The 25517-nt window shown below is 42.9% G+C and overlaps 2 long non-coding RNA genes across 4 annotated transcripts in view; one reads left to right on the forward strand and one right to left on the reverse strand.

Moving 5' to 3' along the window:
• The window catches only part of LOC129048622 (uncharacterized), a 53572-nt gene that overhangs the window by 13797 nt on the left and 14258 nt on the right, over positions 1-25517 (forward strand). The window contains exons 1-3 of one of the 2 annotated variants that reach the window (XR_010141848.1): positions 13670-14072; positions 17762-17974; positions 21504-21565. This is a non-coding gene — a long non-coding RNA (uncharacterized LOC129048622). Of the gene's footprint in view, positions 1-13669; positions 14073-17761; positions 17975-21503; positions 21566-25517 lie in introns of those variants that run through there. The other variant, XR_008511120.1, reaches the window with a different exon arrangement.
• LOC129048621 (uncharacterized) lies at positions 13619-23682 on the reverse strand. Of its 2 annotated transcripts, XR_008511119.2 has the most exons (4): positions 23442-23682; positions 18874-19025; positions 15969-16114; positions 13619-13754 (listed from the first exon to the last, which is right to left on the reverse strand). It is a non-coding gene; the product is annotated as an uncharacterized LOC129048621 (long non-coding RNA). The 2 variants fall into 2 exon arrangements; XR_008511118.2 differs by lacking the exon at positions 18874-19025 and having other exon boundaries at positions 23442-23679.

Below are 25517 nucleotides of genomic sequence, written 5' to 3' on the forward strand. Positions count from 1 at the left end.
TCGAGTCCCGGGGGAATCTTTTGTTCCTCCACCCAGCCAGTACCCACAGAAGTAACCATTACTCAGATTCTATCACCACAAGTGAGTTTTGCCAATTCTTGAACTTCACATAAATGAAATTACATGTATGCTGACTTTTACATCTACTCCTTGTGCTCATCATTGTATCTGTGGGATTCATTCATGTTGTTGAGAATAGCAGGTTTGTTCCATTTTTTGCTGTGTGGTATCCCCATTATGTGACTATACCAATGATCCATTTTACTGTTGATGGGCATTTGAGTTGTGTCTAACTCTTGGCTATTTTAAACAAAGCTGCTGTAAAGTTCCATACATGCTTTTTTGATGGACATGTGTACTGTAATGTATCTTGGGTAGTTACCTACAGTTCAAATTGCTTAAATTTTGAATTCAAACTGGCAACACCTAAACATCTTATAACACGTTGAATCCAGTGCAGCCATTAAAAATCCTATTACGGAAAAAGTTATTGACTTATGAAAATGTTCATGGTATATTGTAAAATGAAAGCACATGCTCAAAATAATATAAGCAATATGACCCTATTTGCAACAGTTAGAATGCTTTTAGCCATAAATATCAAAATTTGGTGTACACTTAATACGAAATTTCCAAACTGTTCTCCAAAGTAATTGTATCAATTTACACTCTCAAAAACAATACATGAGCGAGTTCCAGGTGTGCCACGTTCTTGCCAACACTTAATATTCACAATCTTTTTCTTTTTACTCATTCTAGAAAGTTTGTAGTGATGTTCATTGTGGTTTCAATTGGCTTTTTCCTGATGAGTGATAACGTTGAACACCTTCTCATGTGTTGATTGGCCATTTGAATATCTCCTCTTGTGAAGTGCTTAAGTTTTATGCCCAAAGTTTAATTGTTTTTTGTTTTATTGATTTCTCAGATATATGTATTGCCAGTATCTTATCCCAGTATATGTTTTGCCTTTTCGCGCTCCTGATGTCTTTTAATGAACAGAAGTTCTTAATTTTAATGAGGCCTATTTTATGGGTAATGGTGTTGGTGTTCTAACAACTTTTTGACTATCCCAACATCATAAAGATATGATTCTGTATTTTCTTTTTGAAGCTTTATTGTTTTGTTTTTCACATGTGGATCTAGAATCCATTTCAAATTAATTTTGGTGTGAGGTAGGGATCAAGGTTCATTTTTTTCCCGTATGAATATCCAATTGATCTAAGACATTAGGCCATTTATTTAAAAGGCATTCTCTACCCACTGGATTGCAGTGGCACCACTGTCAAAAATCAGTTGACCATGTAAGTGTGGGTCTGTTGTTGGACTCTATCCTACTTCATTCATCTATTGATCTGTCTTTGCACCAAACCCACATAGTCTTCTTAACTACTGTAGATTTACAATAAGTATATCCGATGGTATGAGTCCTCCAACTTTATTCTTCTTCAACATCATTTTGGCTATTCTGGGTTTTTCTGCATTTTTATATGTATATTTTGGAATCAGCTTTTTAATTTACTTGCAGTATATTGATTGAGATGTCACAAAATCTATAGATCAATTTGCAGAGAGATTGATATTTGGAAAGAAACAATATTGATTCTTCCAATCTGTAAACATGGAGTGTTTATGTAAATCCCTGTATTTAGGTCTTATTTAATTTCTCTAAACACTGTTTTATAGGGTGGATATCTTGCAATTTTTCATTATATGTATTCTTATTTGATTTTAAAAATTCAGTTGTAAATGGTGGTTTTTAAGGTTCTGTTTCCAATTTGTTTTACTAGTATATAAAAGTACAATTGATTTCTGAAAAGTCACCTTGTTTAAACAACCTTTCCAAATTTGCTTATTAATTCTAATAGTTTGTTTATAGACCCTTTTGAATTTTTTGCATACATCACCATGTATGTGAGCAAATAATAGTTTTATTATTTCCTTTTAAGTCTCATACTTTTCAATTTGTTTTCTTGCCATATTGCACTGGCTAGGATCTTGAGTACAATGATGAATAGAAGTAGTGATAGTAGCCTTGTCTTGTTCCTAACCTCAGAGGAAAAGCATTCACTAGTTTATGTTAAAAGATATTAGCTAAGGGTTTTTGTAGATATCCTTCATTAGATTAGAAAAGTTCCTTTCTATTCCTGTTTTCCGGTAGTTTAATTTGAAAAAGTGTTGAATTTGTCAAATAATGTTTCTGTATCTATCAAGATGATTATATATTTTTTCTCCTTTATTCTGTTAATGTGGTGAATTACATTAAAATAATGTTAAACTAACTGCATTCTTAGAATAAACACCATGTGGTCATGATATACAATTTTTATATGTCACTACGTTTGATTTGCTAATATTTTTGTTAGGATTTTCACATTTATGCTTATGAGTGATATTGGCCTGTAATTTTTTCTTTCCTTTCTTATAAAATATAATAATAAAATGTCAGATTTTTTAAAATCAGGTTTATATTGGTCTTGCAAAAGCAAGTTTGGAGGTGTTTTTTATTTCTCTTTTTTCTGAAACAGTTTAAATAAGATTAGCACTGTTTCTGCCTTAAATATTTGTGGAAATTCTCCAGTGAAGCTATCTGGCCCTGGAAGCTTCTTTGTAGGAAAATTTTCAATTACAGATTCAGTTTTTAAATGAATATTAGACTACAGTATTTTTTACTTTTTTTACATGGTAAGTTGTGTTTTCAAAGAATTTGTTCATTTAATCTAAGTTGCCAAATGTATTGACAAAAAGTTGTTAATACCATGATATCTTTTAAATGTCTCTAGAACCTGTACTGATAACCCACTTTCTTAGCTGATATTCTGTTTCTCTCTCTCTCTCTGTGTGTGTGTGTGTGTGTGTGTGTGTGTGTGTGTCTGTCTGTCTGTCTCTCTCTTCTTAGTAGGGGTTTATACATTTTATTTACTTGTTTAAAGACCTAACTTTTATCTTTGCTCATTTTCTCCACTGTGTATTTTTTTTCCTATTTGATTTCTGCTTTCATCTTTACTGTTTCTTTCCTTCCACTTTCTTGAGGTTTAATTTGCTGTTGTTTATCTATCTTCCTGAGATGGAAGCTTAGAATCATTAATTTTCTGTATATCTTTTTCTCTAAGAATTGCATTGAAGGCTATAAATGTTTCTGTAACCACAGCCTTTAGATGCAGCCCACAATTTTCATTATCCCACTCTAAATATTTGCTGTTGTAATGTTTCCTTTGGCCCATGGACTATTTAGCAGTGTGTTGCTTAATTTTCAAGCATTTAGAGATTTTCTAGTTGCCTTTTTATATAGATTTCTAATTAACTCCACTCCAGTTAGAGAGCATATTCTGTATAATTTCAGTTCTTTGAAATTTGTGTTAATTGCTTTATGACCCATTGTGTAGTCTATTGTGGTAAGTGTTCCACAAGCACTTCAAAATAATATTCATTCTGCAGTTATTCAATATAATGTTATATATACATTAACTAGATAAAATTGCTTAATTGTGTTGTTTAAATATTCAGTATTTCACTGTTTTTTGTTTGGTTGCTTGTTTTAGCATTTTCTGAGAGAAGTGTGTTAAATCTGTAACTCTGATTTTGAATTTGCCCATTTCTTTTTTAAAAATTCTGTTACTTTTGCTTTGCATATTTGAAGCTTTGAAATGAGAAGCATACTAATATGGGGAAGTTACCTCTTCCTTTTTGCATTTAATGATACTTATTGCCTTTAAATCTACTTTATCAGATAGTAATATAACCACACCAGCTTTTTGATAATGGTTTCCAGCAATATCTTTTCATTCTTTTCCTTTCAACTTGTGTCCTTGTATATTGTGTGTATCTCTTATAAACAACTAATATTTGGATCTTGTTTTTTTAGGTCAATCTGACAATTATTTCATATTATACTATTTATCCATTTATAATTAATGTAATTGCTGATATAGTTGGGTTTGATACTACCATCGTGTGATTTGATTTTTATTTGAACCGTCTATTCTTTGTTTTTTAATTCCTCCTTTCCCGCCTTTCTTGACCTATCAACTATTTTTGTCACTTCTGTTAGCTTCGTGGCTATATGTTCTTTTTTTCTTTCAGTGGATCTAAACTGCATCCCTGAATTATTACAGTCTACCTTAAGGTTGCACTATTGCTTCTTCTTGAACAATGCAAGAACCTTCAATGCAAGAACCTTACAACAGTTTAACTCAACTTTATCCGCTCTTGCCCTTTGTGCTATTATTGTCATATATTGGTACTCATACATATATTATGAGCTGAAGATACACTGTCATTATTGCTGGTTTAAGTAATCAATATTGTTTCATGTTTACCTACATACTTACTGTCTTGGGTACTATTCACTCCTTCCTGTGGTCTGTTCTCTCTGAGCTCGTTTTCCTTCACCGTGAAGGACAGACTGTCTTTTGATTTATTGTGATACTGGTCTGCTGGTGATGATGCTGTATGTGTTTTTAATGAAAATATATTTTACCTTTAATTTTAAATGACATTTTAGTGGATATAGAGTTCTAAGTTGGCAATATTCTTTTTCTAGCTTCCATAGATTCTAGTGAAGACCAGTGGTCAGTTTTACTGTTACTTCTTTTAAGGTAATGGTTCCTTTTTCCTCTAGCAGCTTTTTACTGTTTCTCTTTGTCTTTGTCTTTCAGCAGTTTATTATGAGCCTGCATGTGGTTTTACATTGTTATCTATCCTGCTTGGGTTTTGCCTTGCTTTATAAAACTAAATCTGTGGTATTTGGAAAATTCTCAGGCATGATTTGTTCAAATACTGGTTATGCCTCATTCCTCTCTCCTTTCTGATACTCCACATGTACGTATGTTAGAACTTTTGTTAGTACCTCACATGCCTTTATGCTCTGTTCTGTTTCCCCTCCCTCCCTAGCTTTATTTCTGTGTGCTTCAGTGCGGGTAATTTCTATTAAGTTCCAGTTCACTATCCAGTCATACACTGTGTTCAGTCTCCTGTTAAATACATTCAACAAATCCTTAAAATTCTGATATATTTTCAATTCTAGAATGGCCATTGGATTTTTAAGAGATATTCTAACTATTTTAATTCTCCACTTTTAATCCGTCTTGTGCATCTTTTCCTGTATTTATTTTCAGACGCTGATCATGGCTGTTTTTATGTCCTTGCTGCTAACTCCAGTAGCTGGGTCAGCAGTGGCTCTGCTGTTTTTTGTTCACATTTTCCCCCTTCCTTGCTCATCTCCTACTTTGTCACTGTCACTGTCACTGCCAGATGCTGCTCATAGAAGGACCATAGAGGCTATAGATAATATCTTTCAGTAATTAGGGTTTAGTCTTTTATTCTGTTAGGAAAATGGGGTAAGGGACTGATAATCTTGTGGCTGCATTACAGTATTAGTAAGACTCAGTCTGCCACTGGTACCTGCCTATTCTTCCTGGTATGGCCTTACCAGGTTTTTTTTGTTTTTTTTTTGAGACAGAGTCTCGCTGTCACCCAGGTTGAAGTGCAGTGGCACTCACTGCAGGCTCCGCCCACCGGGGTTCACGCCATTCTCCTGCCTCAGCCTCCCACGTAGCTGGGACTACAGGTGCCCGCCACCTCGCCCGGCTAATTTTTTGTACATTTTTTAGTAGAGACAGGGTTTCACCATGTTAGCCAGAATGGTCTCGATCTCCTGACCTTGTGATCCGCCCGCCTCGGCCTCCCAAAGTGCTGGGATTACAGGCGTGAGCCACCGCGCCTGGCCGCCTTACCAGGTTTTTCATTGAGAATCTGAAAGTTCCATCTGCCCTTGGAATGTTTTGAGCTTGACTCTTTCATTTGCTTACCCACACAAGTTCACAAGTTCAAAATCTGACAGATGTTTCAGGAAGGAAACTAGTTTGTGATTCTTGCAGGTAGGTTCCTGATCTAGTGTGATTTGGTCTCCTAACCACCTATGCAAGAGTTTCTCCTCTGTCATTATAGATCAGAGCCTCAGCTTGCTGTAGCTCCAGAACAGAGAAAACTTCTGTGGAAGAATATGGTCTTGTGTTTGGACTTCTTTTAGGTTATAAATCATTGCAGCTGACCCAGCAACCACCAAAGGGATTATAATTTTTCTCTCCCTCAGTGGAGTTTCTCTGCCTGGGCTAAGGCAGACTGCCAGTCCATGCCCAAAATGGACTATTTCAACCCTATACAAACTCTGACAGCTCTTCTTCTTCCTTTTCAATTTCATGCATTTTTTCTTCTTTCCTAATTGCCCTAGCTAGAACTATCAATGCTATGCTGAGTAGAAATAATAAGAATGAGTATTCATGTCTTATTGCTGATTTTGGAGGAAAAACATTTTGTCATTCATACTTAACCCAATATGAAATGAGTTACAGTATTTTATTATATCTACATAGATTTCATTTATCAAATGGAGGAAGTTCCCAGCTACTGCTAATTTGCTGAATGCTTTTATCACAAATGAGTGTTAAATTCTGTCAAATCCTTTTTCTCTGCATCTGTTGAGATAATTGTATGATATTTCCTCTTTATTCCATTAACAGGTGAATTGGTTTTGGAATGTTAAAACAAACTTGCATTCCCGGGAGGAAACTCACTTAGTCATGATGTATCATCATTTTTATATGTTGGTGAATTTAATTTGCTAATAATTTTTATTTTTGGTAGATTTTTTGAAGTTTTAGATTTACAGAAAAATTGGGAAAACAGTACAGAATTCCTATGTACCCCTCACCAATTTCTCCTATTACTATTATCCTACATGACTATAATATATTTGTTACAGTTAATCAAACAATATTTTGATACATTACGATTAACTAAAGTCCATAGCTCGTTCATATTTCCTTAGATTTCACCTAGTTGTTTGTTTTTTTTTTTTTCTCCTTTTCTAGGATTTTATCCAGGATACCACATTGCATTTAACTGTCAAGTCTCTTTAAGATCCTCTTGGTTATGGCAATTTCAAAGACTTCTTTTCCTTCTCTTTTTAAAATAATCTTGATAGTTTTGAGGTGTTCTGGCCAGGCATTTTGTAGGATGTCCCACTATTGGAATTTGTCCAATTTTTTTTTAATGTCATGACTGTGGTCATGGTTTATTGGGTGGAAAATCACAGGTAAAGTGCCATTTTCACCACATCATATCAAGTATATATATTGTCAACATTATCTATAACTGTTAATGTTGGCCTTAGAGACCTGGCTGAGTGAGTGTTGGTCAGGTTTCCCCACAGTACAGTTACTCTTTTTCCCTTCTTTCCATACTGTACTCGTTGGAAGGAAGTCACTATTTGCAGCCGATACCTAAAGAGTGGGGAGCTATGCTCCTCCTCTTTTTAAATTAACTTTTTTTTTTTTTGAGATGGCATCTTGCTCTGTCACCCAGGCTGGAGTGCAGTGCTGTGATCATGAATCACTGAAGCCTTGGACTCCTGGGTTCAAGTGATCCTCCAGCCTCAGCCTCTTGAGTAGCTGGGTCTACAGGTGCATGCCACCCAAGCCAGGCTAATTATATTTTTTTTCTTGTAGAGTAGGGTTCTTGCTATGTTGCTCAGGCTAGTCTCAAACTTCTGGCCTCAGGCAGTCCTCCAGCCTCAGCTTCCTAAAGTGCTAGGATAACAGGCATTAGCATCACACTCAACCTGCTTCTCCTCTTTCAGGGCTGAACATCTTTAAATAAATTATTTGGAATTCTTCTGCATGAGAGATTTATCTGCCTTCTCCCATTTATGAATTTATTGCATCGGTGACTTATATCAGTATGGACTTATGGATATTTATTTTATGCTTTGGGTTATCATCTAATGGAACTTTATTAATTTTATTGTTCAAATTATTTCCACGTTGGCCATTGGGAACTCTTTTTTTTTTTTTTTTTTTTTTGAGATGGAGTCTCATCTCGCTCTGTTGCCCAGGCTGGAGTGCAGTGGTGTGATCTCGGCTCATTGCAATCTGCCTCCCGGGTTCAAGTGATTCTCCTGTCTCAGCCTCCCAAGTAGCTGGGACTACAGACGCACACCACCACACCCGGCTAATTTTTATATTTTTAGTAGAGACGGGGTTTCACCATATTGGTGAGACTGGTCTCAAACTCCTGACCTCAGGTAATCCTCCCGCCTTGGCCTCCCAAAGTGCTGGGATTACAGGCATGAGCCATTGCACCTGGCCGCACTGGGAACTCTTTAAGTGGACTCCTGTTCTCCTTTGACATAGCTCATCAATTTGTGGGTATTTTTTTCTTTCTCTCTTGCATTTGAGCCTTTCCCTACTTTCTAGAGCTACAAGATGTTCCAGGCTCATGTCATATATTTCCTTCCCCAGTTCTAGAATCAGCCATTTGTCCAAGGAGCCCTGATTCTTTTTGAAGTGTGATACATCGTATTAGTTTTCTAGGACTGCCGTAACAAAGTACAACAGACTGGGTGGCTTAAACAACAGAAATTTATTTTCTCACGTTTCTAGCTATAAATTTCTAAGCACTTTTAGCTGCACTGCACTCATTTTGAGATGTATTTTCATTATTATTCAGTCCAAAATATTTTATAATTTTCTCTCTGATTTCTACTTTCACCAAGCAGTTATTTAAAAATGTGTTAATATCTAATTATCTGAGGATTTTTTAGATACCTTATTGTCATTGCTATCCAACTTAATTCCATTGTTGACAGAGAACATACTCTGTAAAGGTTCAATCTCTTGAAAAATTTTAAGGCTTATTTTGTAGCTTAGTATGTGGTATGTCTTGTTGAATGTTCTATGTATACTTGCAAAGAATATGTACTCTGGAGATGTTTGACGTAGTGTTCTATAAATGGCGTTAGATCAAAGCACTTTATAGTGTTATTCATAATCTTCTATACCTTAACTGATTTCTGGTCAGTTAGTTCTGTTAATTTCTGACACAGGAGTTGTAGCGTCTCCAAACATGACTGTACATTTTGTCTATTTCTCCCTTTAGTCTAGTCAGGATTGCTTTTTTATGTATATTGAAGATGTTTTATTAGGCACATACACATTTGTATGTAATTGTTACACCTTTCTGATATTTGTAATTGTTCGTAATTGTCATGCCTTTCTGATAAATTGGCTCTTTTAGCATTATGAAGTGTTCTTCATCTCAGCTAATACCGATTGTTTTAAAACATATTTAACCTGATAATAATATCACTGCTCTAGCTTTTCTTTCTTTTTTTCTTTTTTGAGATGGAGTTTCACTCTTGTCACCCAGGCTGGAGTGCAATGGCATGATCTTGGCTCACTGCAAACTCCGCCACCCAGGTTCGAGCGATTCTCCTGCCTCAGCCTCCCAAGTAGCTGGAATTACAGGCGTCCACCACCACACCCAGCTAATTTTTCTATTTTTAGTAGAGATGGGGTTTCACCATGTTGGCCAGGCTGATCTCGAACTCCTGACCTCAGATGATCCACCCGCTTCAGCCTCCCAAAGTGCTGGGATTACAGGCGTGAGCCACCACACCCGGCTCTGGCTTTCTAATGCTTGCATGATATGTCTTTTTGTCTCCTTATACCTTCAACCTACCTATATATTTCTGTTGAAAGAGTGCTTCTTATAGAGAGCACAATTGGTTCTTTCTCTTTTAGCTCAGTCTGATAAGCTGTGCTTTTTAACTAGAGTGTTTAATCCATTTATATTTAATATAATTATTTACATAGTTTAGTATAGGCCTATCAATTTTGCTGTCAATTTTCTATTCGTCACCTGAATCTTTTGTTCCTGTCTTCCTCCTTTCTTGTCTTCTTTTGAGTTAAACATTTTTAAAAGAACCTTTTCTCTATTAATTTTTATCAAAACCTCTTTGCATTTGTAATATTTCCTCTAGCAATTTTAATATGAGTCCTTAGCTTATCACAGATATTTTGTCACTTCCCATCAAAGGTAAGAATCTTTGCTTTGTGTTAATTTTATTTTATATATATATAGACACACACACACACACACTGTATACATTATGAGCTCCATAATACCATGTTATAATTTTTGCTCCAAATAATTATATCTTCTTTAGATTAAGGAAATAAAGCTTTTTCCTTTATAACGATTTACATGTGTACTACTTCTAATGTTCTTCATTCCTTCCTGTAAATCTGAGTATCCTTCAGTGTAATCTCCCTTCAGCCTGAAGAACTGCTTTTTGTATTTCTTGTGAAACAGGTCTAGTGGCAGTGAATTTTCTCAGTTTTCATTTATTTGAAATATCTTTGTTTCCCCATGTTTAAGGATTTTTTTCTGGATATATAATTCTAAGTTTTTTTTCCCTTTCAGCACATTAAAGATGGTATTTCATTATGTTCTGGCTTCTATTGTCTCTGATGATAACTCATTCATTATTCATGCAAGTGTTCCTCTATGTGTGATATATAGTGTTTTTTTGTGTGTGTTTGGTTGTTTTGGTTTGGTTTTTGTTTTCATTGGCTGCTTTCAAGATTTTCTCTTTCTCTTTGATCTTTAGACTATGAATGTGCCTAGGAACTGCTTCCTTTTATTTTTATCTTTCTTGGGGTTCAGTGAGCTTATTGAGTATGTAAGTTGTGTTTTTCACCAAGTTTGGGACAGTTTATCAAATAATTTTTCTGCTCTGGTATCAATTTTCTCTCCTTCTAAGACTTTAATGACATGTGTTAAGGAAACTAATATTATCTTACAGATTTCTGAGACCCTGTTTAGTTTATTTCAAACCTTTTTCCACTTTAGATTAGATACTTTCTATTTATCAAGCTTCAAGTTCATTGACCTTTCTGCCAGTTTGTTTGTTGTTATGCATATCAGTGAATTTTTTAAATTTCATATATGGTACTTTTCAAGTCTAGAATTTCTATTTGGTTCTTGTTTAGAGTTTCCACTTGTTTGCTGTGATTTTCCCTCTGTTCATTCATTATAAACATTTTTGTCCTTTAAGTCCTTGAGCATATTTATAAAGTCTGCTTTAAATTCCCTGTGCTCATTCTAACATCTTTGACATATGAGTGGTTCTATTGCACTTCCCCTGAGAATTGGGACAAGGATGCCCACTTTTACCACTTCTATTCAACATAGTACTGGAAGTCCTGGCCAGAGCAACCAGACAAGAGGAAGAAATAAAGGGCATCCAGATTGAAAAAGAGGAAGTCAAACTTTCACTATTCACAGATGATATGATTGTATACCTAGAAAACTCTAAAGACTTATCCAAAAAGCTCCTAGATCTGATAAACAAATCCAGTAGAGCCTCAGGATACAAAATCAATGTGATTTTTTGTAAAAACACACACACACACACACACAAATCAGTAGCACTCCTATACACCTACAACAACCAAGCTGAAATTCAATCATGAACTCACTCCCTTTTACAACAGCTGCAAAATAATAAATAAATAAATAATTTAGGAATATACTTAACCAAGAAAGTGAAAGATCCCTACAGGGAAAATTACAAAACACTGCTGAAAGAAATCATAGATAACACAAACAAATGGAAACACATCCCATGCTCATGGATGGGAAGAATCAATATCGTGAAAATGACCATACTGCCCAAAGCAATCTACAGATTCAATGCAATTCCCATCAAAATACCATCATCATTCTTCACAGAACTAGAAAAAACAATCCTAAAATACATGTGGAACCCAAAAAATCCTGTATAACCAAAGCAATACTAAGCAAAAGAACAAATCTGGAAGCATCACATTACTCGACTTCAAACTATATTATAAGGCTATAGTTACCAAAACAGCGTGGTACTGGTATAAAAACACACGTGTAGACCAATGGAACAGAATAGAGAACCCAGAAATAAAGCCAAATAAGTACGGCCAACTGCTCTTTGACAAAGCATACAAAAACATAAACTGAGGACAAGACACTCTATTCAATAAATGGTGCTGGGAAAACTGGCAAGCCACATGTAGAAGAATGAAACTGGATTTCCATTTCTCACCTTATACAAAAATCAATTCATGATGGATCAAAGACTTAAATCCAAGACCTGAAACCATAACATCTCTAGAAGATAACATCAGAAAAACTCTTCTAGACATTGGCTTAGGCAAAGAATTCATAACTAAGACCCCAAAAGCAAATGCAACAAAAACAAAAATAAATGAATGGGACCTAACTAAACTAAAAAGCTTCTGCACAGCAAAAGAAATAATCAGCAGAGTAAACAGACAACCCACAGAGTGGGAGAAAATATTCATAAACTATGCATCTGACAAAGGACTCATATCCAGAATCTACAAGGCGCTCAAATTAGCAAGAAAACACACACACACACACACACACACACACACACACACACACACACACAAATAATCCCATCAAAAAGTGAGCAAAGGACATGAATACAAAGTTCTCAAAGGAATATATACAAAGAGCCAACAAACATATGAAAAAATGCTCAACATCACTAATGATCAGGGAAATGCAAATCAAAACCACAATGAGATACCACCTTACTCTTCCAAGAATGGCCATCATTAAAAAGTCAAAAAACAATAGGTGTTGGCATGGATGTCATGAAAAGGGAACACTTTTACACTGCTGGTGAGAATGTAAATTAGTACAACCACTGTGGAAAACAGTATGGAGATTCCTTAAAGAGCTAAAAGTAGAACTACCATTTGATCTAGCAATCCCACTACAGGGTGTCTACCCAAAGAAAAATACATCATTATATGAAAAAAACACCTGTACACCCATTTATAGCCTCACAATTCGCAATTGCAAAGTTATGGAGCCAACCTAAATGCCCATCAACCAATCAGTGGATAAGAAAATGTGTTATATATACACCATGGAATATTACTCAGCCATAAGAATGAAATAATGTCTTTTGCAGCAACTTGGTTGGAGCTGGAGGCCGTTGTTTTAAGTGAAGTAACTTGGGAATGGAGAGCCAAATATTGTATGTTCTTGCTTGTAAGTGGGAGCTAAGCTATGAGGATGAAAAGGCATTAGAATGATATAAGAGACTTTGGGGACTTGTGGGGGAAGGTTGGGAGGGTAATGGATAAAAGACTACATATTGGGTACAGTGTACACTGCTTGGGTGACGGGTGCACTAAAATCTCAGAAATCACTGCTAAAGAAGTTATTCATGTAATCAAAGACCACCTGTACCCCAAAAACTATTAAAATAAAAATTAAAGCTAAAAAAAGAGGTACTCTCAGAAAGTCTTCTGGGTGTTAGACATAGTCCTCCCATTGTACAGTATCAGCCTGATTTGATCACCAGGATCAAATGTGCCACACAGCAGAGTGACTTCCTCCTATGTTGCCAGTTCAGTGGCAGGAGGCACCCATAGTGTCCAGTCTCATGGACCAACTCAATGGGCCCCTGGTTGTGTTCCGCGATGGAAGCATTTCTCCCTCGGGAACAAAACCTTTCAAATCGACAGAGCCCGAAGGGTTCGAGTGCATGTGGTTATTAGGTGAAATAGTGAGGAAAGCCACTCCCACTCTCTGATTTGGGGTCCTGTTATTGTGGATGTGGGAGGAACCATAGCTTCTACTGGTCACCTCATCAAAGCATATTCATCATCCTGTAAGACAGAACTTTAACCTTTCAGGCCATTGTCTCTCAAGCAGAACCTTAACTGAGTGTTCACATGGCCATTCCACCCTTCAGTTAGGCCAGCTGCTTCCAGATGAGAGAGAGTCCATGATAAGACTAGCGATTTCCATGGGCCCAAGGTCCCTGTTGTCCTGTCGCTGTGAAATGAGTTCGTTGGTCCGAAGCAATGTTGGGTAGAATGCCGTGTGACATAGAGGGCACCCTGCAAGTCCAGAGATGGCAAAGAAGACGAGTAAATATCAAGAACACTGACTTAACAAAAAATAGGGAGAGAATTATGCTGGGAGAGAGACAGGAGGGGAAGTGGTGGAGGGACAGGGTGGAGTGGATTGTAAGAAAGATAAATCTTCATCTTCCATCTCAGTAAGTCAAAGATGGTGTCGAAAATGGTGAAATCAAGAACTAGTGCTTAGAATTATGGAGATTTAAAAACAGAAGAAACACCTCCCAGAGTTGCAAGTGGTCGCCTGTCCCAGAGAGCTGGTGAGATGAGGTGGAGAGGCGGCAGCTGAGTTTTATGGTAAGTCTCAGGGAACCATTGGACATCAAAAACTGCAAACCTTGTATTAAAAATAGTTGTGGAAATAGAAAAAAAAAAGGGAGGGGGGGAATCTGACTCTTAGATTGGAATCTGGAGAGCTGATTGTCTTCTCCAAGTTTTCTGCCACCCAGGAGCGGAACCAGGGGTTTCTGGGCAGCTCAAAGAAAGGCGCCTCTTGTTTGGGACACTTTACTGCCATCTGCTGGACAATTGAAGTAATACCTTTACAAATGGGTGACGGAATGGGATGTGAAGCTCCTCGCACCCTGCACCTGGATTATGTCCTGCACAACCTGTATAGAGCAAGCGAGGCCTTGCAATTGGTGGCCACCGGTCCAGGACACTCCTGAAGGGGCCTTGTTTGGTGAGGTCGTTGCGCCAGGGAGGCCAGAGCAGCGGCCTGTCCTCCTTCTGGGCACTTTAGCCCCCAGGTCAGAGGAGAGTCCCTTGGCGGTTCCAGCTCACAGATGGTTGGGTCCGGCTGCATGTTGCTTTCAGGGTATTTCTCCTACCTGACCCCATCAGTGACTGGCTTAGAAGAAATTCCTCAAACTCCTACCTGGCCCTTTAGAAAAATTGTAATGCTATCTAAATCCCCCACCTCTCACCCCCACCCCCCTTTTACGTCTTCCTGGTGACTTCAATTAGGGTTGGGGGTGACATGTGGGCAAGCCAGATCTCCGTTAAGGGCATTGTACTCAGGGCTCTCATTTTTCTGGCTCCGAAGCTTAGCTGCCACTTCTTGGGTCTGCATAAGGACTAGTCGTTCTTGGAAGAAAAATAAAAGCCGCCTCCGATCCAAAAAAGGAGATGAAAAATTCTTTGTGTGAAGCTTAGCGTTGCCAAAGGTGTAGGTACCGTCCCTCCCAGGGGCGTTTGCATGCAAAGTGTATAAACTACAGGAATAAAGGGGAGGTTTGGATGAAGGTCACTTGGGTCACTGAATTTTCCTAGTCAGAATCCTGACATGCAGAGGGCTGATAACCACATCTATGCTATTAGCAGGTCACACAGGGCACAGATGCCCACCTGCTCACTGCTGCAGTGCCTCCAGCTTTGAAAGGAGTGGTGACTGTGAGCAACCCTGGACACTGGAATGGGGAGGAAACATCCCTGAACAGGGCTTAGAGAGTATCATGGAACCAGAGACTCAGAAAGGGAAGGAATTTTAGAGGCAAAAGCCCACCCTTCCCCGTCTAGTGCTTCAATCTTTCTACCTTTTTGCTACCAGAAGGTTATCAGCTTACACTTACATACCCCTAGGGGCAGGAGCTCACTACCTGATAAGCAGGCCCTGCTTTCCCTGGAAAGATCTGACTCAGAAGCACTTCCTCCCACCATCCTAAATCTGCCCTGTTCCATCTCCCACATCTCAGTCTCGGTTGTGGCCCAGTGGAGCCAGAGAGAACAGATACTCTCCCTCCTCCCCAAGATAGCCTCTGAATAATTTGAGAATGAGCAGGACTCCTCTGAGCGGTCTCATCTCTGGGGAGGGTTGATTAATTAGGACTCTTTCATCTGTGCATGGTAGAGGCAGGGTCTCACCATGTTTAGGGGCAACATGAGGAATTTCTGGGCACACAGCCATGCGACATCCAAGGTGATGCTGGGTCAATGAGAGTGAGTGATGTTGTCAGGGCACTGCTGTCTCTGGGTGTCCCTTTTCTTGAGCTGTGCTATTTTCCTTTCAAGGTGGGGGTGGGTAGAACCATGGCCACTGGCATTGCCAAGCCTGCGTCCTACCCGTAGTAGCAAGAGACCGCCACTCCTCACCACTCTGGCTCAGGGCCAACTGCAGTTTCAGAGGGACAGAAATAGGAGGTGACCCAAGGAGGGTGCCTAAGCACAGGTCAGAGGTGAAAAGTCAGACTCGACCTTTCCTGAGGGGTGGGGACAACATTTTTTGGTTTCCAGCCTTGAGTGTCCAGAGGCCCGTGGCCAGGGGTGTTGACAGTCTCACAGGCTAAGCCCCGGCATCTTCCTGGAGAGGCGACTTTCTTCACTGGAAGTCATTTAAAGCCCTATTTTTAGATTTAAACAAAAATGGAAACATTATGGAGCAGAATGCAGAATCTGCGTGTATTTTTTGAGACAAAACCCAAGACTTCAAAGAAATTTCACACTTGTGTCAGCTGCTTCAGGCAGGCTGCCTGGCCTGCGGGTGAGTGTGTTAATTCTTGGTTGGCATTAGCGGGTATTTCAGGGGCAGGCTGAGAAAGTCTGAGTGGCACTGGGCCTGGGTCCCCACATAGCTACAGGCAGGGCTGGGGAGAGATGGGTCCAAGGACTTCAAAGACAGCTGCCACTGAGAGGCCCCTGGTGCCTCTGGGCACTACGTTCCCTGAAAGGAGGCAGCTCGTCCTCACTCAGGAGTGAGGCCCCACCATGAGGACACACCTGCCTCTGGAATCCTGTCCAAGGGCAGGAGCCAGAGCCCAGGCTGAGCAAGGGATCCGTGGGCCCCAGCAGGAAATGCCAGCCGAGAGTGCAGGAGGCAGTGCCTGGCTGCTGCTTCCAGCTTTTCACCAAGCAGTGGGCACATGGGCAGGAGTGATCTTTGAAATATTTAACCCCAGAAGCTCATGGGACCAACAATCAGAACAGGCAGGTCCCAGGGGCCCAATTGGACCAAGGCCACCCCTCAAGCTGCTGCATCATGGGGAGACATGGGGATCCCATGTAAGAGGCCAGGGCAGCAGGGCAGTGGGTCACACTCATGGGGAATTAGACAGCAGCTATTTACCAACTGGAGCGGACACATGCTGATATTTTAACAACCAGGACGGCAGTGCTGGCTGAAAACGAGCCACGTGCATGGGTCTGATCAAGTGAGATTAAGACAAATCCAGGGCGGGGTGCAGTGGCTCAGGCTTGTAATCCCAGCACTTTGGGAGGCCAAGGCCAGGAGTTTGAGACCAGCCTAGTCAACATGGTGAGACCCTGTCTCTACTAAAAATACAAAATACACACACAAAGTAAGTTAGCCAGGCATGGTGGTATAGACCTGTAGTCCCAGCTACTTGGGAGGCTGAGACATGAGAATCACTTGTACCCTGGAGATGGAGGTTGCGATGAGTTGGGATCTCACCACTGCACTCCAGCCTGGGTGACAGAGCGAGACTCTGTCTCACCAAAAAAAAAAAAAAAAAAAAAAAATTCCAACCCACATTTATTGAGCACTTATTATGTGCCAGGAACCGTGCTGGAGCCTTTATGTATATTAACTAGTTTAATTTGTACAATGTCACGCAAATCTATCAATGCATTTAACACTATAGAGGACTGGTGTGAAAGCAACACGGAAAAGCCAGTCAGCAAACCTGACAGGCTTAGAGGAACCCCACCCCCTACCCCAGCCCCGTCCCCCACTCAACTAGAGATGGGCATTTTCTTAAAGGCAGATGGCACGGAAGTCCAGACCTCCCTCTTGGCTTTCCCTCTGCACCCCACCCCCCCTCTGCTCTGCTTCATCAGTTGTCCGCATTTGACATTCATTAGACTCACTCTTAACAATTGTATACACAAAACTGTGCGTATCCATGCTGGTGGGGAGCATAAGAGGTTTTCAAGGGTCGTTTTGTGTGTACCTAATTTTTGCCTTACTGACTTAGAACTTGCCCCTGAAATGGGCTATGACTTACTGAATTATAATTAGCCCCGTTTTGCAGGTGAGAAAGTGGAGTTCGGAGATGTCATTGGCCCAGGTCACACAGATGGTGGAGACCAGTGTGGAGCCCGGGAGTGGACTGAGCAGAGCGTCTGGACTTTGAGCTTCCATCAGACCCCGAGATAGTCACCTGTCCTGGCCGCCTGGTGACCCTGGTGTGCTAACTTGGCACTTATCTTGCTCTATGGAGGCCCCTGGGCCCCCTAAACACCAGGTGGGTACCTTCAGCCAGCCCCATACTGACCTGTGAAGCCCAGGTATTGCTGGCCAACCAACCCCACTCACAGACAGAAGCAGTTCTCTGTCTTTTGGCTTTAACAGATCTGCTTCATTTCTCCTCCCCACAAAGCCTGGACTTTGTTCTGGGGGTATCCCTGTTTGCAGTGAAGCTTTTTCACTCAGTGCTCAATCTGATCCCCACCCCACCCCACATCTCTGACTGGGTAGACCTTTGTGACTGCCTTGACCAGTAGAGTATGGCAGAAGATGCTCTGTAACTTCCCAGGCTAGATCTAGAAAATGCCATGCATTTCTGCCTTGCTCTCCTGGGACATCCACTCTTAGAACCCAGCTGCCATGCTAAAAAGAACTCACAGACCACGTGGAGTGGAGCAGACGGGTCAGTGTCCCAGGTGACAGCCCGTGTCAGCCTCAGACCTGCATGTGAGGATGCCCACCAGAGGGTTCCTGCCACCACCGTCAAGTCACCCACAGCCTTCATCTTCCAGCTGGTGCCTCAGGCATTATGGGCAGAGGTAAACTGTCTCCATGATGCCCTTTCCAAATTTCTGACCCACAGAATCCATGATTATAATAGAATGGCTGTTCTTTGTGCTCAGTTTTGGGGTGGTTTGTAGCATAGCAGTATAACTAGAACATCTAGCTGGTGAGAGAACCAACAAAGAAAGCAAAAATCACCCCAGCCTATAAAGGGCCCTGAGGGTGGTGGGACCCGTGGGTTACAGGAAACCAATCCCTGCACCCCAAGAGGTGGCAGGGCCTCCAACAGGAACGGCTGCGTGACTTGCGAGGGAGCCTGCACCCTAAGCTGGGGCTGCCAACCGGGTATAAACTGCTGAGCCCCTGGAACCGCGGGAGCTTGGGACCTCCTACCTCCACAGACATGGCCAGCCTGGGCTTGAGGCCAGAGGGACTGCAGTGACCCCAGGGGCCCTTTCCTTCCCTCTGGGGCCACGGACACTTGCTGTCATCTGTGCTCTCTCAGGTGGGGGACGTTCAGGCGTGGGTGAGCCCAGGAGGAGGAACTGGAGAGAAAATTTGAAAGCAAATGTGAAAGTGGATGATTTCTTGCACATCTGAGTTTGCAAAGTAAAAGCCTTCTCGGTGCCAGGAACTCTTTGTTGCCCAAAGGAAATCATGTTAGAAGGGTTGGTCCAGCCTGACTTCATGGTCTCAGAGATGCGTGACCCTCCCCCCTGGAGAGGCCTCTGTGGCCCTGGGGCTTAGCACCAAGCACTTTGTAGGGGTCTCAGAAATGCTGCCCACTAGAGCAGAGGGCTTCTGGGAAGAGCCATGGGCTCCTCCACTGCCTTGTAGCAGAGGCTGCCCCCAGGGAGAGGGAGGTGGGATCAGAGCCTGAGGCTACGTCCTGGCAATTGTTGCTGTGGCCACCAGATGGCGGGCCAGGGCCATGCCAGGCTGTTGGGAAGGGCCATTCCAGGGGGGCCTGGACTGGGAGGCCCAGCTGCCTCCATGGCTCTGCTGTCACCACGGCTGGAGGGAGGGGTTGCAGAGTCAGCTGTAGCAGTGGAGGCTGAGGCCCTCTCACAGTGATGAGGTGGCTTTCAGAAGGCCTGAGCACCTGTGGTCCCCCCCAAGGCCTGGTGTGCAGAGGTCTGGCTTCCAGTCCCAGCTCTGCTGTGCAGCCTCAAACAAGCCCCTTTCCCTCTCTGATAGATGAGGGTTCTCACTAGATGAGCTCAAGGCTTTTGCAGCACCTGGTGGCTATGACCAGTTGGGTGACCTCAGGTAGGTCATGGGGTGCTATGGTCTGAATGTGTACTCCCCAAATTCCCATATTGAAACCTAATCACCGATGTGATGGTATTAGGAGGTGGGGCATTGAGGAGGCAATTAGGCCATGAGGACAGTTGACTGGGATTAGTGCCGTTATGAAATAGGTCTGAGGGAGCTCTTTCATCACTTATACTCTGTGAAGATACAGCAAGAAGGTGCCATCTGTACATGAGAAAGTGGGTCTTCACCAGACACCAAATCTGGGGCACCTTGATCTTCGACTTCCCAGCTCCCAGAACTATAAGAAATACATGTTTGCTCTTTGTAAACCACCTAGATTATGGTATTTTTGTTATAGCTGCCCAAGCAGACTAAGACATGGGGCCACTGGCCCCGTGATGGGAATGGGGTGGAATTACATGACCCCTGTCCAGGATGCAGGAGGAGGCGATGGTCCCAGGAGCTCCGTGAAGGAAGGAGGCCTGGGAAGCTGCTTGGACATCACAAGGCATCGAGGACCCAACTCTGGGTCCCCGATCTGAATTAACCTCAGGGCTGGGATGATATTCCTACTGCTTTTCTAAAGTGCCCCACCCAGTCCCTTTAGCTGTATTGGTGGTTCTGTGCCATCTGCAGCACTGAGGTTTCTGGGCAGGTTTTAGGCCACCTCCCCGCCAAACCTTTGCTCCTCTTCCCTGGGCTGTGTTTCTGCCATGACTCATCTTGGGGCTGAGGTCCCAGGTGGGAGATGGGTCATAGCTGGGTGGGGTCTGAAGTGTCTGTGCCTCAGTTTCCTCATCTGCAAAATGGAGAGGCTCTTGCCCATCCTGTAAGGTCGGTAGGAGGACCAGAGTCTTCACTCCATGGTCTCACTCAGCTATCACGCAACCTTGAGCGGCAGGAAGGGCACATGTCCTCGTCCCCATTTTGCAGATGAGAAACCCGACCCCCATGGATGAGAAGCAGCTTGCCCCCTTTCATCCAGAGGAGCCTGAATTCAGACTCAGATCTGCCTGTCCGGTCCTGTGCCCTGTGCTGCCCTTGCCCTGCTGCCTTCTTCTGCTCATCACCTCATCACCTGGAAGAGCCAGGTCTCCTGGGAACAAGTGGACAACATTTTGGTCTTGCGCTTTGCCAGGTGCAGTGGCCCTTGAGGGCTAGCCTGCTCACACAGCTCTGTTGCCCTGGGCCCTGCTCAGCCTATCCTAGCTTGAGGGCTATGCCCAGGCGAAAAAGTCTAGGGCACGGAATTAGATCATGTAGAGCAAGTTTTCACCAAGCCTCAATCCCTCAGCTACAAAAAGTAAGTCAACTTACAGGGTCATTGCAAAATAAAGCACAGCTATATTTGAAAGTGCTGAGTGGCAGCAGGGATAACCATCGCCCTCAATGCATCCTGACTTGGTGCCAGGCCCTGAGCTAAGCCCCTTTCTTACATGATTTCACTTGGTCTTTGCCATTAAAGGTAGATTAGTGTTATTTTCCTTTCTTGTTGAGGTGTAATTTTTATATATATAATATATTCTATGTTATATATTATATATTTATATTATAGATACTATATATAGTATTACATATAATGTATATATTATATATACAGTAAAGTACACAAACCTTAAGTGTACAACTCAATGACTTTAAAACCGTGTGACCATCAAGACAGAGGGTATTTCTGACACCCTCAAAGGCCCCCTCAAGTTCCCTCTCGGTCAATACCCTGCCAAAGGTTAACACTTAAGTTTGGGTTATTTTTCCTGGTCTTACAGATGGGGAAACTGAGGCTCAGGGAGGAACCGTGAACTGCTCGAAATCACAAAGCTGCAAAACGGTAGGGCCTAGATTTTTCTGTGTCTACCAAAGCACATGGTGATCCATATAGGCTATACAAGTTATTTCCTCTTCCTGTTTCCTCATCTCCCTCTCATCTTCTTCCTCTTCCTCCTCCAACTTTTCCTCCTTCACCAATCCCCCCATTTGCTGTAGTTTCATATCTCTACCACGAGAGGGCGCCAAAGGACCAACTGCAGAGTCCAGGTTGAGCTCTAAGGCCTGGAAGGAGGCTGGCCTGGCGGGGTAGTCAGGGTTTCTGGGCTTTGGGGAGGGATGCAGGGGAAAGCTGCTGGTGACCATCCTGAGTCCTGTCCAGTAGACATGGCAGAGGCAGCTGTCCAGTGATGACCAGACAAGAGAATGAAAATGCAAGGCTAAGGCTCACGATTAGATGAGCACTGGGCTGGGAGTAATGAGACTTGGGTTCTCTGTTACTCTCATCACACTCTCTGAGTCAGCTTCCTGCCCACACAGTGAGTGGGCCTTCCCCCTCCAGGGTAAACAGTCCTGCCTGTCTCCCTGCATCTGCTCTTCTGTACATCAGGCCTGCTCTCCTTTCCTTGGTCGACCAGTTTACACTAATCAGCTTGGCAAGCCCAGCCCAATTGCTGCCGTGCCCAGGAAGCCTTCCCTGACTGCTCTGGCATTGAAATGATTACCTCAGCTGCCCCCGTGCAATGGGCCAGGCACCACCTTCTGTGGACAGAGGTTCGCCTGGCATTTCCAGCATCCACCAGTGCAGCCAGCGCAGGGCTGGGGGCCCAGGGTGTGCATCACAGGTCATCTGGACCTAATGGACTGGGATGGCAGCGGGGAAGGAGGATGTGGCACGATGTGAGGGGGGCTCGCACAGAAGACGTTATTGCTCTTCTACTCCCTTCCTGGGAGTGGCTGGATCGCAGAGGGCAGTGTTGGGGCCCCAGCTGGGGTGCTTCCCCTCATACTGGCCCCAGGGAGTGCTGCAAGGCTGAACTTTAGTCTTTCCTCATCTGTGTCCAGCTAGCATCTCCCTGGGAAAGCCAGCTTTGCAGAAACTATGACAGGAAGAGCCTTTGGGGATCATTAAACACACATCGGCCCAGGTCACACAGGCTTTTGGCGAAGAGGCTGTGACTCTGCTCAGCCTCTAGCTCTGAGCCCTGAACACCTTCTTCTTCTTTTTTTTTTTTGAGACAGAGTTTCGCTCTGTCACCCAGGCTGGAGTGCAGTAGTGCAATCTCAGCTCACTGCAACCTCCGCTTCCTGGGTTCAAGCAATTCTCCTGCCTCAGCCTCCCGAGTAGTTGGGACTACAGGCGCAGACCACCATGCCCAGCTAATTGCTGTATTTTAAGTAGAGACAAGGTTTCACCATGTTGGCCAGGATTGTCTTGATCTCCTGACCTCGTGATCTGTCCACCTCGGCCTCCCAAAGTGTTGGGATTACAGGTGTGAGCCTGTGCCCAGCTGAATACCTTCTTGTGACACTTGAAGGAGACCTCCCGGGTCTGAGGACTGGGCAAGTCTCTGCTCTGCAGCCTAACAGCACCCCCTCCCTAGCTGGAAGTTCTCCTTAGCTCCCTCCTCTGATGGAACAGACACACCTCTCAGCCCAGTAAGGTGACTAGGGTGCAAGAAGTGTGGGGAAAGGGAGAAGCTGCTTTCCCTGGCTAAAGTCCTATTAATCCCCCCGCCCCACTTCTAACACACACACACAAAGCCACAATACTTGTCCCTCTGTTGGAAGACTCTGGAGCTGGTTAAGAATCCAGCATTTGGATTAGATATCCCTGGGCGCAGATTCCATCTCTGCTACTAACTGTCTGCATGACCCTGGGCAAATACTTAAACTTTGTAAGTTTCTTCTCTGAGAAGTGGGACTAACCCAGTTCCTACCTCAAGCTGGTTATTGTGCACACCCAATGAGAGAAAATATGCAAAATATATAGCACAGGCCTGGCCCATAATAAACGTTCAATAAAAGGCAGCTTCTGTTGTGGCTTATGAGCTCAGTCCCAGTGAGAAGCCTCAGTTCCATAAAGAAAGGAACTGCGCGGTTGAGGATGGGAAGCTATTGATTGGCTGATGGGTATGCAAATAACCTCTGTGATGTCAACATACCATGGACCTATGGAGGAGAGGGCTGCTGCTCAGGGTGATCTCACCAGCCAATCAGCAGCAGCAGATGATGATGAGCACCAGTGGGTGGGTGTGGCTTGAGAAGGGGAGGGAGGAAAGAAGCAGCAAACAGACAGAAGGACTGGGAGTTCAGGGCTGCCAATCAGGACATCTGGTCTCCCAGCTTGACTCTGAAAACGAAGAGCCATTTGTGTAGGCTGTGAAAGGCTGAGCATGAGTTTCTTCACCTATGACATGGGGTGGCCCCTCTGCCTATTTTTTTCTCATGGGGTGAGTGTGAGGATCACCCCATCACTCTGATGGATAGGACAAGGTTCTGAAAGGTACAAAGAGGTCTCAGTCACTCGGATTTTAGGGACAATTAGCGAATCAGTATGGCTGAGGGATTGCTCTTAATTACTCAAACTTTCAAATTTCATTTTAGCCTTTGGATGGAAATATTTTTAGAAATGTGATAGAGTTCCCGACTTTATTAAATAGTGTAATTGATGTAGGATGTGTTGATGCATTCAGAATCTGCCAAATGATGCCATTTTATGATGCCTAAAAAAAATAAAAAATCTTTGGTTTCCTGACATTAGCTAGCATCCCTCCCTGCTATCACTGCACCTGCCTCTCAATTCTTCTCCCATCCCGTAAAACTTTCTACTTCTAATTCGCTGTGAATTTGAGAGTCAGACCCACAACTCTGTCAGAACAGTGGGTGAAGTAAGAGTAACTGGGTCCCGAGACAGGCTGAAGAGCTCACAAGTAAAGTGCATGAGCTTTAGAATTGGCAGTCTAAGCTAGAAAGAATGCATAAGACCTACTATTTGATAGCACAACAGGGTGACTACAGTAAATAATAACTTAATTGTACAGTTTAAAATAATGAAAACAGTGTAATTGGATTGTTTATAACACAAAGAATAAATGCTTGAGGGGATGGATACCCCACTCTCCACGATGTGATTATGGAGCATTGCATGCCTGTATCAGAACATCTCATGTGCCCCATACATATACACACCTGCTATGTAGCCACAGAAATTAAAAAGTAAAAAAGTAAAAAAAAGGCAGTGTAAGGTAGGTGCTTCCTCAGTCCTGGTCTTGGCTGTGGACCCAGGAGATGTGGGGCCAGAGCCTGTGATTTTTTTTTTTTTTTTGAGATGGAGTCTCACTCTGTTACCCAGGCTGGAGTGCAGTGGCACAGTCTTGGCTCACTGCAACCTCCGCCTCCTGAGTTCAAGCAATTCTCCTGCCTCAGCCTCCAGAGTAGCCAGGACTACAGGCACACATCACACCTGACTAATTTTTTATATTTTTAGTAGAGACAGGGTTTCACTGTGTTGTCCAGGCTGCTCTCGAACTCCTGAGCTCAGGCAGTCTGCCGACCTCGGCCTCCCAAAGTGTTAGGATTACAGGCGTGAGCCACCACACCCGGCCCAGAGCCTGTGATCTTAATCTCAAGGCCATCAGGCATCGTGGGCCATTCCTGCTGCTCCACTGCCCCTGCCCTAGTCTAGCCTTGCCTCCCTCCCTCACCTGGCTTCCTGCAGTAGCCCTCTGGCTAGACATCCCTCCTGCCAATGATACCTCTCCAGTCCACCTCAATACACTATCAGCCATTTTCCAGAATCTGATTACCTTCTTTTGTTGCTTGAAACACTCCACTGCCTCTTTAGAGCTGCAGAATCCAGCTCAAACTCCCTTGCTTAGTAGAACACTCCTCAGGAGCCCACCCTTGGGGGTCTTCTAGCCTCACCTTCGCCCGCCTTCCTGTTCCCACATCCTCTGTGTGGCCCTTTCCCATACCCACTATGGAACACTACCTTTCTCAGGCTTCACAGTGCT

This window comes from Pongo abelii, chromosome 9 (genome assembly GCF_028885655.2).
Source record: "Pongo abelii isolate AG06213 chromosome 9, NHGRI_mPonAbe1-v2.0_pri, whole genome shotgun sequence".
NCBI classification, from domain to species: domain Eukaryota; kingdom Metazoa; phylum Chordata; class Mammalia; order Primates; family Hominidae; genus Pongo; species Pongo abelii.